Here is a 14,168-nt window from a genome sequence, read left to right as displayed (position 1 = left end):
GTAATCAAGGTGATAACTGAAGGCAACTGAAGCAAAAACCTATTTAGGAGGCCCTTGCAGTGATCAGAGGGAGAGATGATGGTGGCTGGGACCCACGGGTAGAGGTGAGGAATGGCAAGAAGTCAAATGCTGGATATAAAGGTAGCCCCAAAAGGGCTTGCTTCCGGATAGTCAAGGATAATGACAAGATTTTTGGCCTAAGTAACAGTAAGAATGGAGTTTCCATGATCTGAGATGAAGTAGACTGAGGGAAGAGTCAGTTTTGGGCAATGTCAGGATCTCAGGTTAGGATATGTTAAGTTTGAGGTGTTTATTATAAATCCAAGTAGAGATGGCAGGTAGGTAATAGGATAATTGAGTCTGAAATTGAGGGGAGAGACAGGCTGGCAGGCATCAATCTACAGGTGATATTTAAAGCTGTGGAACTGTAGGAGGTCACCTATGCAGTAAGTACAGAATTAAAAGAGAAAAGGCCTGAGAACTGAGTCCCTGGGCATGTCAATATCCAGAAGTCAGAAAGTTGAGAAGCAATCAGCAATGAAAGTCATATTCGTTTCCTAAGGTGTACCTGTAGCCATTAGAAAAACTAAAATAACATCAAAATGGGATAGAGATAAGTAAATAAGCAATATTATTGATGCATCAAGAAGTAGTATATTGTTTAAACACATTCAGTGAGCCACCAGAAGAACTAAAAATAAGAACTGTTAAAAGTGTTTGTCTCTAGGAAATTGGCCTGGATGTGGAGTGGAAGGACTGTCATGCTTTATCGTGAAATCTTCTGCATAACAACAACAAAATCCATGTGTGTGTAATTTTACTATAGTAAAAGGGAAATGAAATTAAACATTCTCCAGGCAGGAAAAATGTATTTTCTGTGACGAAAGTGATCATTACATAATTTGTGTGATTTACATGCTGCTCAAGTAATTCAACCGCAAATATTCCCGAGGTGGAATCTTCACCTTTGAAATTTTATATAACCCTGAAAAAGCTTCTCCATACTTCTGCTATGTCCCTTGGAAACATATTATACAAAGTAGAAACAATTGTGGAATAACTCTGCAATTTCCACATTTTCTGCTCAAAAGGACTTAGTCTCTCCAGACTTCCAGAAACCACAGATTTTGGTCCCACCACAGTTGACCCAGACACTCAAGCAAAAAAAGTTAAAAAGGTGCAAATTAAGAATGGGAGAAGAAGAAGAAAGGGTTTTTTAAGTCCTTTGGGTTCATAGTGCCTATATAAGATCATAAGAAGAAAACCACCATATTAGCTATGATTAACTATAAGGCATTGGCCAGGCACAGTCAGTGATTCACACCTGTAATCCCAGCACTTTGGGAGGCTGAGGCAAGAGGATCGCTTGAGCCCGGGAGTTTAAGACCAGGCTGGGCAACCTAGACTCTGTTTCTACAGTAACTTTTTTTAAAAAAGTTAGGTGTGTGTGGTGGCACACGCCTGTTGTCCCAGTGACTAGGGAGACTGAGGTAAGAGGATCACTTGAGCCCAGGAGGTCAAGGCTGCAGTGAGTTGTGAACTTGCCACTGTACTTCAGCCTGGGCAACAGAACGAGACCCTGTCTCAAAAAATCAAACAAACAGTGAGACATTGTCATACAAACCCAGCAGCACTCAAGAAGACAGTGTGGCTTCTAGAGGCTGCTCATCACACAAGTGTAACACTTTTACAGAATATACAGAAAGCAGGTGCGTTAATATGCTAACAATTAACCAGAAAATCCCTTTAGCATTAGCTAGGAGTCAAGCTAGATTTTCCCTTTTGATTCACATCTGAAGATCTAGATGTCAAATAAGTAACAAAATGCCAAAGACCAAGTTCAGAATCATGGTTAGAAAAGATCAGATAGAAATCTTCCAGATGGAGATAGAAAAGGCAAGCAGGTTGATGCAATGATATTGTTAATATTCCAGCTCTTAGGTAGTGGGTTCACAGGAATGTATATTACTATATATGTCACAATTTTATATATAATATGTATTATTTTATATTCATCACATGTTACGTAAAAATATTTTTAATTTTGATTTTTACTATAAATTGATAATTTATAATTGTATATATGTACAAAATGAGGACAAAGTGATATTATGATTAATGAATACAATGTGGAATAATTAAATCAAGCTTGTTAATATACCTATCACCTCAAATATGTAAATTTTTAAAGTGAGAACATTTGAAATTTACTTCCTTGGCAATTCTGAAATGTACAACAAATATTATTAATGTACAACATTTTTAAGGAAAGAAAACTAAATGACCTGAGCAAGAGAAACCATTGTATTTCCCTGCAATATTATTTCATTTCCTCAATAACCTTAAGTTACATCTTCCTTTTTTACCCATCTTCCAAGTTCTTCCACAAATATTTCAATGCTTCAAAAAATACTATGCAGGTTATAGTGGGAAAAGCAAAAATTTAGAATCAAATCAACTCAAGTTCAGTTCCTGTGACCTCTAAATCTCTCGAGTCTATTCTCAGCTACTAATTTGTATTATTATAGCTACTTCTACTTCTTCCCTCATTTCACTTGTTCATGTGCATTGCCTTGATTGTATCAACAGTAACCTTTGTTATCTTTCTCAGAAAGGCACCATCATCCTGCTAACTTGAGTTTGAAGAATGGTATATACTGTGGTCAGCACTGACTTCACATGAACAATAATTGTTTCCACAAGGAATGCCACAGTATCGTCCCTGTGGGCAACAGTACCCACTCCCATGCCAAATCCTAGACGCTGGAAGCTCAGCGTGGCCTGCCTTCTGAACCACCACGTGGCCAGCTGGGAAGGCTGACGTGGAGGAGTGGGCTGGCTGACACTCAAAGACATGACCTGGAAGTCCAGAAGATTGTCAGTGGAAGAAGTCTGTATGGTGACTCACACTGAGAGGCTCTATAAAGCAGTAAAATGCTCTTTCAAACTCAGGTCTCCATGATTCTTGTTGGAGGTTGACTCCAAAGATGAACGCCAACAATTCCTCTCGACCCTGTGGATGCCTTTTGTTCCTCCATCAGGAGTTGGACTCGATTTCCTCCTCCTGATTGGAGCTGGCCCTGTAATTCGCCTTAACCAACAGAACATGGCAGAAGTAACCTAGTGATAGCTCTGAGCTGAACCCATAAGGGGCCTAGAAGTTTCAGGTTTCACTCTTTTGGAACCTCGAGCCTTTACATCAAGAGGTCCAGGTAGCCTGGTAGAGAGACCACATGAAGAGAGATTCTAGAAGTCTGAAAGGTCAGGCTCCAGATCCTCCAGCCATCCCTGCTAGGAAGCTAGACACGTGAACACGCTAATCCAGCATGACCTCATCTTAACTCATTACATCTGTGAAGACCCTCTTTCCAAATAAAAGGAGTTTTATTTGGAAAATTAAACCTCTGAGGCCAGATTCTGAGGTTCTGCATAAACATAAACTCTGGGGAGACATTATCTAACCTAGTTCAGATGCTATCTTCAATGTTCCTGTCCCATTCGAGCCCCCAGGCCACTCCAGCTGCATGGGAGACTACAGAAAGATGACTTTCAGAGCTACTCACACTGCAAAATCCCAAGCAAATACATGGCTGTAGTTTTAAGCCACTAAATTTCTAGATGATTTGTTAGAAACTGGAAATAATCCAGTCTTTTTGAAACATTAGAGAGACGATTGGACCAATCATCAACTTGAATTACTAATAAAATGCTAAAACACACAAATAAAACAGTAAAAGGATAAGAAGGCTGAGGCTTTCGCAAAAAGTTGTTGGCACTTTCATAAGATGTCCTGCATATTATTCATTGCATTGTTTTTCTTCACGCAGGGGTTTCTGAGGGGTGACTTCCTGTTTAAAACGAGAAGGAAAATGGGGAGGGGAGAAGACACATACAGGTCTGTGCCTCAGAATGACTGCAGAAGGCTGAGGAATATGGAAGGAATGTGAAATGCTCTGAACCAGAGAAAGAAAGTGTTGTTTGTTATGACGGACAGTGGATTTTATCATAGTCAATAGCCCCTGAAAAAGAAAAAGGAAGGGACTGAATTGACATCTTAGTCTGTAACAATTAGAAGGTGAACAGACTTAAGGTATGGGGAAGAAAGGGGGTATCTGGTCCTGACCATGGGTTCAATCATTCCAACCTCAACTCCTTTAGACAGAAGAGTTCAAGTCTCAACCTTCGGCAAGCCTTAGATCAAACGGATAAAGAATGTTGTCAATTTTCTGTAGCAACCTCCAAAAAATATGCAGGATGAGAAAAAGGTAAATATTTGTCTCCTGTGATCCCAGAAACAGCGTGTGCAGACACAAAACTGTTGAGGGAGAAAATATAAAATGAGAAAACAAAATAATCTCCCAAAAACAGAGGCAACTAGAAAAATCTAAATTTTCTTTTCCATTTATTAACCATGAACATTAGGTAAGTTCCTTATGCAATTTGTGGTTTCAGATTCCTCATTTTAAACAAGGGAATAATAATACCCTACTTCCCTCTAAAGGTCATTCTGAAAAGCAAATGCAATTATAAATGTGAAAGCACTTTGAACAGTCCAAAAGTACATGCCAAAGATAAGGTTTCACTATTGTTAGTCAGCATATATTGAAGCATGTTCATTGGGAAAACATTTTCTGCAGTGACAATTTCAAATGTGACTGATTAAGAGGAATTGCTAAAGAAATTTCCAAAACAGTAGCAATGAGGCAGCCATGATCTCCTTAACAGGGTATTAAGCTCCAGTACTTCTGAATTCTCATTTCAATCCTGTCCAGGAATTTTAGAACTTTATTCTCCAAGATGTTTCCTCTCTCCCCTACCCTCATGTATTTACAACAAGGATCATTATTTGCAATCGGTGAATTTCCAGTTAACATCTTCCAGGAAAACCGCCTTCCTAAATCTCCACACCAGATTCAGCTGTCATCTCCTGTTTACTCTCAAGTCCAACTGAGACCACTGCCAAGATGAAGCTGGTATCTGGCGCGTATGTTTTCTCCTTGGGGTCTTGATTACCAGTCAGTTTGGCATCTTATGAGATGATATTAAGAGAAAAGATTGAATTTATTTTTCTATTCCGCCACAAAATCTCTTGACATTTGGGTTTCCAAGCAAACCTAAAAGAAGTGAATTAAGTAATTAAATCCTGCTAACCATGTACAAGACAACTTCCAAAAATTATTTCATGTCATCCTTACAAATGTCCTCTAATATTGATAATATTATTTTTCCCATTTATAGATAAAAGTTAAGGTCAAAGATCCGTTACTCTCCTACAGCCACAGAGCTAACATGCAGTCAAGCCAGAACATGAACCCAGGTGGTCTGAATTCAGAATTCAACCTCTTGCTATTATGCAATACAATATCTTCCCTGGAACTTTCATGTAGAAATCTAGAATCGATGGTGAAGCTTAGTGGTTCCTCCCAAATTTAGTTTGTTGGCAGCCACTTCACAATAGATAAGCATGCAGGCTGTGGCACATCTGTTGTTCTTTTGGTGGAAATTTAGTCATTCAGTTTTTACTTTTGGCTATGTTATACAGGGTAGTTCTCTTTCTCCTCTCCTGCTTACCAAATTCATACTATTAGTTCTCTATTCAGTAATGAATTCTATAGTCACGGTTACAGTGAAAGTTTAAATTCTTAAGTGTGACATTCAACCCCCACTACGAGCTGGCCCTCTCATACTTTCCTACCATCCCCCTCATTTTTCCTCATTTGCTGAAAGCGCTGGGCAAGTGTATTCACAATCACAACTTGTGAGTCTCCTGTCTACATATTTTCTTAGGATGCCCTTCTCATGTAGAATGGTGGTTCCCACCTAGAATTAATTCTTGTTAATATTTCAAAAATCCTAATAGGAATTAAACAGTCACCTAGAATAATAATCTCATAGACTAACTAAAATATGAAGTTTCTTGACTTTTGGCCAAAAATGCTAACTCAGTGTGAAATATGGATTATCTCATCTGATTAGAAACTCTGATTAACAGTAATGCATGGGTTTTTCTATCAAATTGAAAAGTGAAGTACCTCTTGATAAATGCAAATTTACTTATAACGACAAATCTTTTAAACAGCAACATGGGGTGGAGGAGGGAATAGATAATTTAAAAATTGCCCCTTGGTAATAGAAAGTTTAGGAATCAATTGACCTACTGTGGTCCTTATTCTAGCCTCAATTTTTAAATTAAAATTCTTTATGTTTTTTGGCATCTCAAATAAATTCTTCTTTTTCCATGAAGTCTTCCCCTATATTATCAAGAAGTAATCTTTCCTTGCGTTTTGATCCTATATTATGGTATAATGCTGTTCTCATAGCAATCTACTTTCCCGTTTTGTTGGTTCTAAGATGCTATCAATTATAATCTGTATCGTTATTTTATATACAACAAAGAAAGAGGAAACACTAACTACCAACTAAACTACAGCATATCATCTTGAATTTAAAATGTAAAAAAGTGCAAAAAATGTTACAGAATTGATGAGAAACAACATGATGAGTAGTTTGCATTTCATTTCCCCTACTACATCTTTGAGAGCCTCATTTATTTCCGTTTCCTCAGGACTTTATACTATGCCTTACATGTGGTATATGTTCAATATGTGTATTATGTTGAATTATTAGCTTAGAACTGCCCCAAAAGACTTTCAAAACTTGGTGACATTAAGGCCCTTAATCTGTTTCGGTCTTTTGCATTCACTTATAGACAAGTCCCATCTATAAATTAGACTATAAAAAAGAAAGCATGGAATCCTAACACACTCTTCATCTATATATCAGAAGTAAATATTTAAAAAATTTGTTAGTTTTCTCTTGTGCTTTTTATTCAGATAACTTGAAGTGCTATACAAAATATTCCTTATTTGCAACTCTTGAACAATTTATTTTCAATAAAAATTGGGGCAAGCATGGAAGAGCATACAGGAGCAAAAAGAGAGAAGGAAAAGTCAATTCAAAACTGAAATCTCTTCTTTTTGTCCCTGGAAAACACCATGGGCTTAGTGGACCAATGGATGTTTGATTGGCTAGATGGGTGGAGGTTTGGATAGATGATGTGATTAACTGTTACTACAATAGTGCTATATAACCAACAACGACAAAACCTCAGTGCCATACAACGATTCACATTTATTTACTTCACATGGTTTGGCTGGGTCCTCTGCTGATCTTGGCTGGACTCAACCACGTATATATGCAGGTCAGCCGGGAGGCTGCTGGTCTAGGTGGGACTAAGCTAAGGCATCTAGGCTGAAGTCACTCTGCTCCACATGCCTTTCATCTTCCTGGGAACAGAGACCTGACCTGGACGTGTTCTCATGGTAATTGGCAGAGCGTAGAGGAGCAAGCAGAAACGTACCAGTCTTCATAAGACTGAGGCTAGGCTCAGAGCTGTGCACTGTCACTTTGGCCACATTCTATTGGTGGAAGCAAGTAACATAACCAAACTCAAGTCAAGAAGCAGGGAAATACATCCTGCCTCTTCAGAGGAGGACTTGCAAAGTCACATGGCAAAGGGCATAGTTACAGGAAGGAGCAAAGAATTGGGGTCAATGATGCAATTCTACCCTGTATGGCAATGATGGTATCCTCCACATAAATATTGATTTAGAGTTGACAGAGTATATTCACAAGTGTTTTCTCATTGAATTTGGACAACTAAATGAGAAGGGCAGAGTAGATATAATTGTTACAACTTTACTAAATGAAAGCTGGGGGAGAGGAGGTGGGGAAACTTAGAGAACTTAAGAAACTTGCCCAAGATATACACTATTAAGTGAACATGATGGAATTAAAATCCACATTACAATAGTCATTTTGGGTTACCACTTACAGTTCCACTGTAGGCATAGAGTTTGTGTGCTTTTGGTAAAGGACTATGTCAATTAAATTAAATTAAAGGACTATGGCAATTGTTCTAATATCAGAACAATTCCTGATATTAGACTTTATCTTTGGGAACAAACTACCACACCCAAAGTTCTTCAGACGTCAGCTCTGGCTGGCTTCTAGGCTACATACATAAGCACAAGTTGCTGCTTGTTTTTAGATAAATATATTAATTTGTGAAGAGATTGGGCCGGGTGTACCAAGAATGATGAAAAACCAAATTGGTGGCTGCACTGAAATGTAAACAGCATCACACACTGATAAACTGCTTATGGATTTTCTGTCTTCAACTGATTGGAAAATAAACTAGTTTGAGGTGATGAACTGTAACATGTTAGAAGTAATCGGTTTAGTAAGAAAAAAGGTGTTAATTTAGAAATAGCAATATTGCTGCCCTCCTGGTAGATTAATATATAGTATAAACAGAACAAAATCAGAGCTCCCCAATGATCTGATAGTTTATTATTTCATTTACCACCACATCCAGCTCACAAACATGACTCTCAGAGTATGTAGGTTTTTGCATCTCTACCAGAAACACTGTCACCTTGCTATTTAATTGCTGCCATTTACATACAGAGTGTCAAAAAACACAATTACAACAAATTTAGCTTAAGTATCTCAATTGGCTTTATTGTGATCCTAGAATAGGATCACAACACTTCATTCCATAAAATAAAATAAGTGTTCCAGTGAACTGAAAGAGGAGGTTGGCTTTACATACAGAAAAGGGCATGAAGAAAGGAGAAACAAAGAACAAAAATGAATTGGTCATTTCAAAGTTAATTTCCTTGCAAGGCAGGGACAGAGAGACAGAACAATCTGATTGGTTAATAGCAGGTTACTTCGGGTCAGTCTGTTGTAAGGATTAAAACAGAGGAAACATCATTTTCATGCTGATTGAAACTGGTCTCTTTGGGAAACTGGGTTCTCTCTCTCTTCTGATTTCTTGGAAGGCCAGGTAACAACTCAGTGTTGGTGTGGTGAGCATGGGTGACTCCATCTTGATTTTTAGTCTGGTCTATTGGAACCTAGTGCAGGAGCTTAGTCCAAAACAGTGGCCTCGAATAGTTTTTATTTAATAAGAAGGAGAAAGCATGAAGGTCAAGGTCACCTAACGAAATAAAGATTGGGAGTAGAAATAGGAGAGATAATTGAAGTTCCCAGTAACTAATAATTATACCAATAACTCTTAGTCAACCTAGTCTTCAGTGGGAACCATCCTTGAGCCTCCTGCCAAACCCACCCAAAGTTAGGACCCCTGTTAGGATCTCAGAGCATCCTACACTGTTCTTTTGTAGCATTGTGTCAATTGCAATGTATTGTTTATTCATATGACGATGATTATGATGTGTCATATCCTACCTAGACTGTTAGACTTACGAGGGGAAATCAGGACATTTCTGATTCATCTCTTACATCCTAGGACCTAGAACAATGCCTGCCACATATTAGGCACTCTTCACATTTGCCAGAGGAAAGACTGATTTAATGTCACCAGTTTTTATCACTTCTACCTCCTTACAGCATGTTCTCTGTGACTCAGAATGGAGAGGGTATAGGAGAAAGCATGCTCTTGATCAGGTGCCCTGCCCCACTTTCTGAGGGTTTCTCCTCATGAATAAAACACAGCTCTTTCTATTCTTTTTTCCCCATCTCTTGACACCAGCCATCATGCTCTGTGCTCCAGATGCATTGCCTTCCATTGTCCTTCTTTCGGTTCCTGAACCTGAAAGCCCACCTGCCCCTGAGTCACTGCACAAATAGCCCATCTGCCCTGAACACCAACTATGCAACCCCTCCTACCATTCAAATGACTCATGTCCCACCTGCAGGTGAAGCATTGCCTTAGGGAAGCCTTTATTGACTCCCCAGACTAGGTCGGGTGTTCCATGTCCCATCACAGTCTCTCATAGAATCACCTAGTGCTCTCTTTGGTTGCAGAAACTACAGTTTCTATTTTTCATTTGTTTGTGCTCCATGAAGGCAGCAATCATCACAATTTTGCTTACCACCTAACACCCCTGATTTTTGCTCACCATTTAACACTCAGAGTTTGGCATTGTACCTGACATTTGTTCAGAACTAAATAAATATTTATTGAATTAATCAATCAATGAATGAAACGCGCACACACACATCTCTTACATCTCTTCCTCTCTTCCTGTAGGGATGAGAACCCAGATGCAATAAATCTGGCTCAACAATTAACTTTCTGTTGATATATCAATACATTTGAATTCAAGTGACCCAGGCTTTAGCCAAGAAACAAGTCCCAACAAATTGTCCACAGATTCTTTGCCTAATTCAGGCAAGATGTTTCATTCACCTCAGGCTATCTATTAGGAGTCATTTAATTAAAAAAAAAAAAAGATGCAAAAATACCTGTCTCCTTAGAGAAAGACTTTATCTCACCATCAAACCAATCATTAGTGAGCTTTCTCTTTATAACTGTTTTCTGTTTTATCACAGTTTATCACTCATATTTTAAAAACTCCTTCTATACCCACCCCGCCACATACGGCCACAGCTTGTTTGCAAAGAATGCTGATCATGCTTTCAAACAAAACTGTTCCCATATGCTTGTGATTCATTTCCCCCTTCCTGCCTTTGCTTCATTTGTTTTAGAATTGGAGTTTAATTTTGAAACCATTGCTGTGACAGGAAGTGACTAGGGAGAGGAAGAATTAGAAGAGAGGGACCTCAGAGCTGAGAGGGATGAATGAAATGGTATGTTGTTTATTCAACCCACAGATGGGATCAAAGACTGTTAGACTGCAAAACCCTTTAAAGGAATATCAAATTCCCACTTGATCCTTTCCTTCTAGCTTAAAGCAGAGGGCTGGGAAAAACATGATCTTATCTCCATTTCTGGAATGCATGACAGTCCCATTATATACCTTACAACTGAATAGCAGCATAGGGTTCGGCTGCTGACCAGAGCGATGTTTTGAAAAGTGCAAGCATCCTGTCTCCAAGGAATATTAATAAAATCATGGAATGAGTTGGCTGATATTTTCTGCTGCCTATTACAACTCAACACATGACCTTTTAATGGAGCAAAATGTTTGTAATATAAAACTAGCCTGACATTCTTGGATAATTTATTCATTCAAGAAATATTATTCAGCATCCATTATGTGTCACAGCCCTTTCTAGGCATAGGATTCAAAAGTGAAAAAAACAGAGAAATATCCCTGCCCTCACAGAGCTTATATTCTAAAGGGAGAGGACAAACAACCAAGCAAGAATAGATATAGATATAGACATAGATATAGATATAGATATAGATACAGATATAGATATATATGTACTATAAAGGAAAAAGAAGGGAAAAAGACTAAGAAATGCAGGGGGTTGAGGTTGGGGGGTTGTTATTTTGAAAAGGATGGTCAGAAAAAGGTCTTAACTATCAGGTAAAGAGGTAAACCACATGGCCATGGAAGGGACAATGTGTTAGGCCATTTCTGCATTATTATAAAGGAATACCTGAGACTAGGTAATTTATAAAGAAAAGGGGTTTAATTGGTTCATGGTTTTGCAGGCTATACAAGCACGGCACCAACATCTGGTCAGCTTCTAGTTCAGGCCTCAGGAAGCTTACAATCATGGCAGAAGATGAAGCAGGAGCAGGCATATCACATGGCAAGAGCAGGAGCAAGAGAGAGAAGGCAGAGGTTTCAGACTCTTAAACAACCAGATCTTGTGTGAACTCAGTGAGAACTCACTCATCACCAAACGGATGGTGCTAAGCCATTTGATATGGTTTGGCTGTGTCCCCACCCAAATCTCATCTTGAATTCCCACATACTGTGGGAAGGACTAGCTGGGAGGTAACTGAATCATGGGGGCAGGTCTTTCCCATGCTGTTCTCATGATAGTGAATAAGTCTCACAAGATCTGATGGTTTTAAAAAGAGGAGTACCACTGCACAAGCTCTCTCTCTTTGCCTACTGCCATCCATGTAAAACGTGACTTGCTCCTCCTTGCCTTCCACCGAGATTGTGAGGCCTCTCCAGGCATGTGGAAATGTAAGCCCATGAAACCAATTTCTATTGTAAATTGCCCAGTCTCATGTATGCCTTTATCAGCAGCATGAAAATGGACTAATACATTGTTCGTGAGGGATCTGCCCCCATGATCCAATCACCTCCCGCTAGGACCCACCTTCAACATTGGGAATCACATTTCAGTAAGAGATTTGGAGGGACATACATCCAAATCATATCATTCCATCCTTGGCCCTCCCAATTTCATGTCCTTCTCACATTTCAAAATACAATCGTGCTTTTGCAATAGTCCCCCAGAGTGTTAACTTGTTCCAGCCTTAACTCAAAAGTCCCAAAGTCCAAAGTCTTATCTAGAGATGGGTTCCTTCCACCTATGAGGCTGTGATATCAAAAGCAAATTATTTACTTTCAAGATACAATGGTGGCATAGGCATTGAGGATACAGTCCCATCCCAAAAGGGAGAAATCAGCCAAAAGAAAGGGGCAATAGGCCCCAGACAAGTCTGAAACCCAGTTGGGCAGTCATTTAATCTTAAAATTCTAAAATAATCTTTGACTCTATATCCCACATCCTGGGCACAACTGTGAAAGAGGTGGGCTCCCAAAGCCTTGGGCAGCTCTGTCTCTGTGGCTTTGCAGGGTGCAGCCCATGTGGCCGTTCTCATAGGTTGGGGTTGAGTGCTTGTGGCTTTTCCAGACAGAGGATGCAAGCTGCCAGTGAATCAACCATTCTCAGGTCTGGAGGGCAGTGGTCTCCTTCCCACCACTCCACTATGCAGTCCCTTGGCAGGCACTCTGCATGAAGTCTCCAATCCCACGTTTCTCCTTTGCACCACCCTAGTAGAGTTTCTCTGGTGGGGGCTCCACCTCTGCAACAGGCCTCTGCCTGGGCACCCAGGCTTTTCCACACACCCTCTGAAATCCTGTTGGAATCCTCCAAGCCTCCTTCACACTTAACACCATGTGGAAACTGCCAAGGCTTGTGGCTTGCACCCTCAAGAGCTGTGGCTCAGGCTTCACCTGGACTCCTTTGAGATGCAGCTGCAGCTGCAGCTGGAGCTGGAGCAGCTGGAATGCAGGAAGCAGTGTCCTGAGGCTGCATAGGGAAGCAGAGCCCTGGACCTGACCCCTGAAACCACTCTTTTATTGTAGGCCTCTGGGCCCATGATGGAAGGGGCTGCCTCAGAAATCTCTGAAATGCCTCCTAGGATTTTTCCCACTGTCTTGGATATTAGCACTTCACTTCCTTTTAGTCATACTAATCTAGCAAGTGGTTGCTCCACAGCCCACTTGAATTCCTCTACTGAAAATGCTCTTTTTTCCTCTATCGTATGGCCAGGTTGTGACTTTTCCAAAGTTTTACACTCTGCTTCCCTTTTAAATATAGGTTCCAACTTTAAATCATTCTTTTGTTCCTATATCTGATCCTGGCTATTGGAAAGAGCCAGGCCACATCTTGAACACTTTACTATTTAAAAATTTCTTCCACCAGATACCCTAAGTCATCACTGTTAAGTTCAGACCTCCAGAGCCCTAGGACATGGACACAATGCAGCTAAGTTCTTTGCTAAAACATAAAATGGGTGACCTTTGCTCCAGTTCCCAGTAACTTCCTCATTTCCATCTGAGACTTCATCACTGTGGACTTCACTGTCCATATCTCTATCAGCATTTTGGTCACAACCACCTAACCAGCCTCTAAGAAGTTCCAAACTTTCCTTTATCTTCCTGTCTTCTTTTGAGCCCCTCAAACTCTTCCACCCTCTGCCTGATACCCAGCTCCAAAGCCACTACCACATTTTCAGGTATCTTTATATCAATGTCCCACACCTCAGTACCAATTTTCTGTATTAGTGCATCCTTGTGTTACTATAAAGGAATATCAGAGACCAGATAATTTAAAAAGAAAAGAGGTGTAATTGGCTCATGATTTTGCAGGCTGTACAAGCATGGCATCAACATCTGCTAGGCTTCTAGTGAGAGCTTCAGAAAGCTTACAATCATGGTGGAAGACAAAGTGGAACCAAGAACATCATGTGGCTACAGCAGGAGCAAGAGAGAGAAGGGGGAGGTCCCAGACTCTTTTAAACAATCAGATCTTGCATGAACTAACTGAGCAAGAATTCACTCATCACCAAGGGGATGGTGCTAAGCCACTCACAAGGGATTCTCCCCCATGACCACCGACCAGACCCCACCTCCAACATTGGGCATCACATTTCAACATGAGACGTGGAGGGGACAAACATCTAAACCATATCAGACAGG

General features: G+C 40.0%; 1 protein-coding gene and 1 pseudogene across 2 annotated transcripts in view; both read right to left on the bottom strand.

Annotated features, from left to right (window-relative positions):
- The window catches only part of LOC140709032 (ribose-5-phosphate isomerase pseudogene), a 28,765-nt pseudogene extending 25,909 nt beyond the window's left edge, over positions 1 to 2,856 (bottom strand).
- Positions 1 to 14,168, bottom strand: part of PIGN (phosphatidylinositol glycan anchor biosynthesis class N) — a 199,520-nt gene that overhangs the window by 6,579 nt on the left and 178,773 nt on the right. The window contains exon 32 of one of the 2 annotated variants that reach the window (XM_073006256.1): positions 4,591 to 5,114. The exons of the other annotated variant lie outside the window; for it this stretch is intronic. The gene's annotated coding sequence lies outside the window, so the exon portion shown is untranslated. Of the gene's footprint in view, positions 1 to 4,590; positions 5,115 to 14,168 lie in introns of those variants that run through there. 2 annotated transcript variants of the gene reach the window in all.

Source organism: Chlorocebus sabaeus, chromosome 18, assembly GCF_047675955.1.
Source record: "Chlorocebus sabaeus isolate Y175 chromosome 18, mChlSab1.0.hap1, whole genome shotgun sequence".
Lineage (NCBI taxonomy): Eukaryota > Metazoa > Chordata > Mammalia > Primates > Cercopithecidae > Chlorocebus > Chlorocebus sabaeus.
This window is presented reverse-complemented; position numbering and strand designations above follow the sequence as displayed.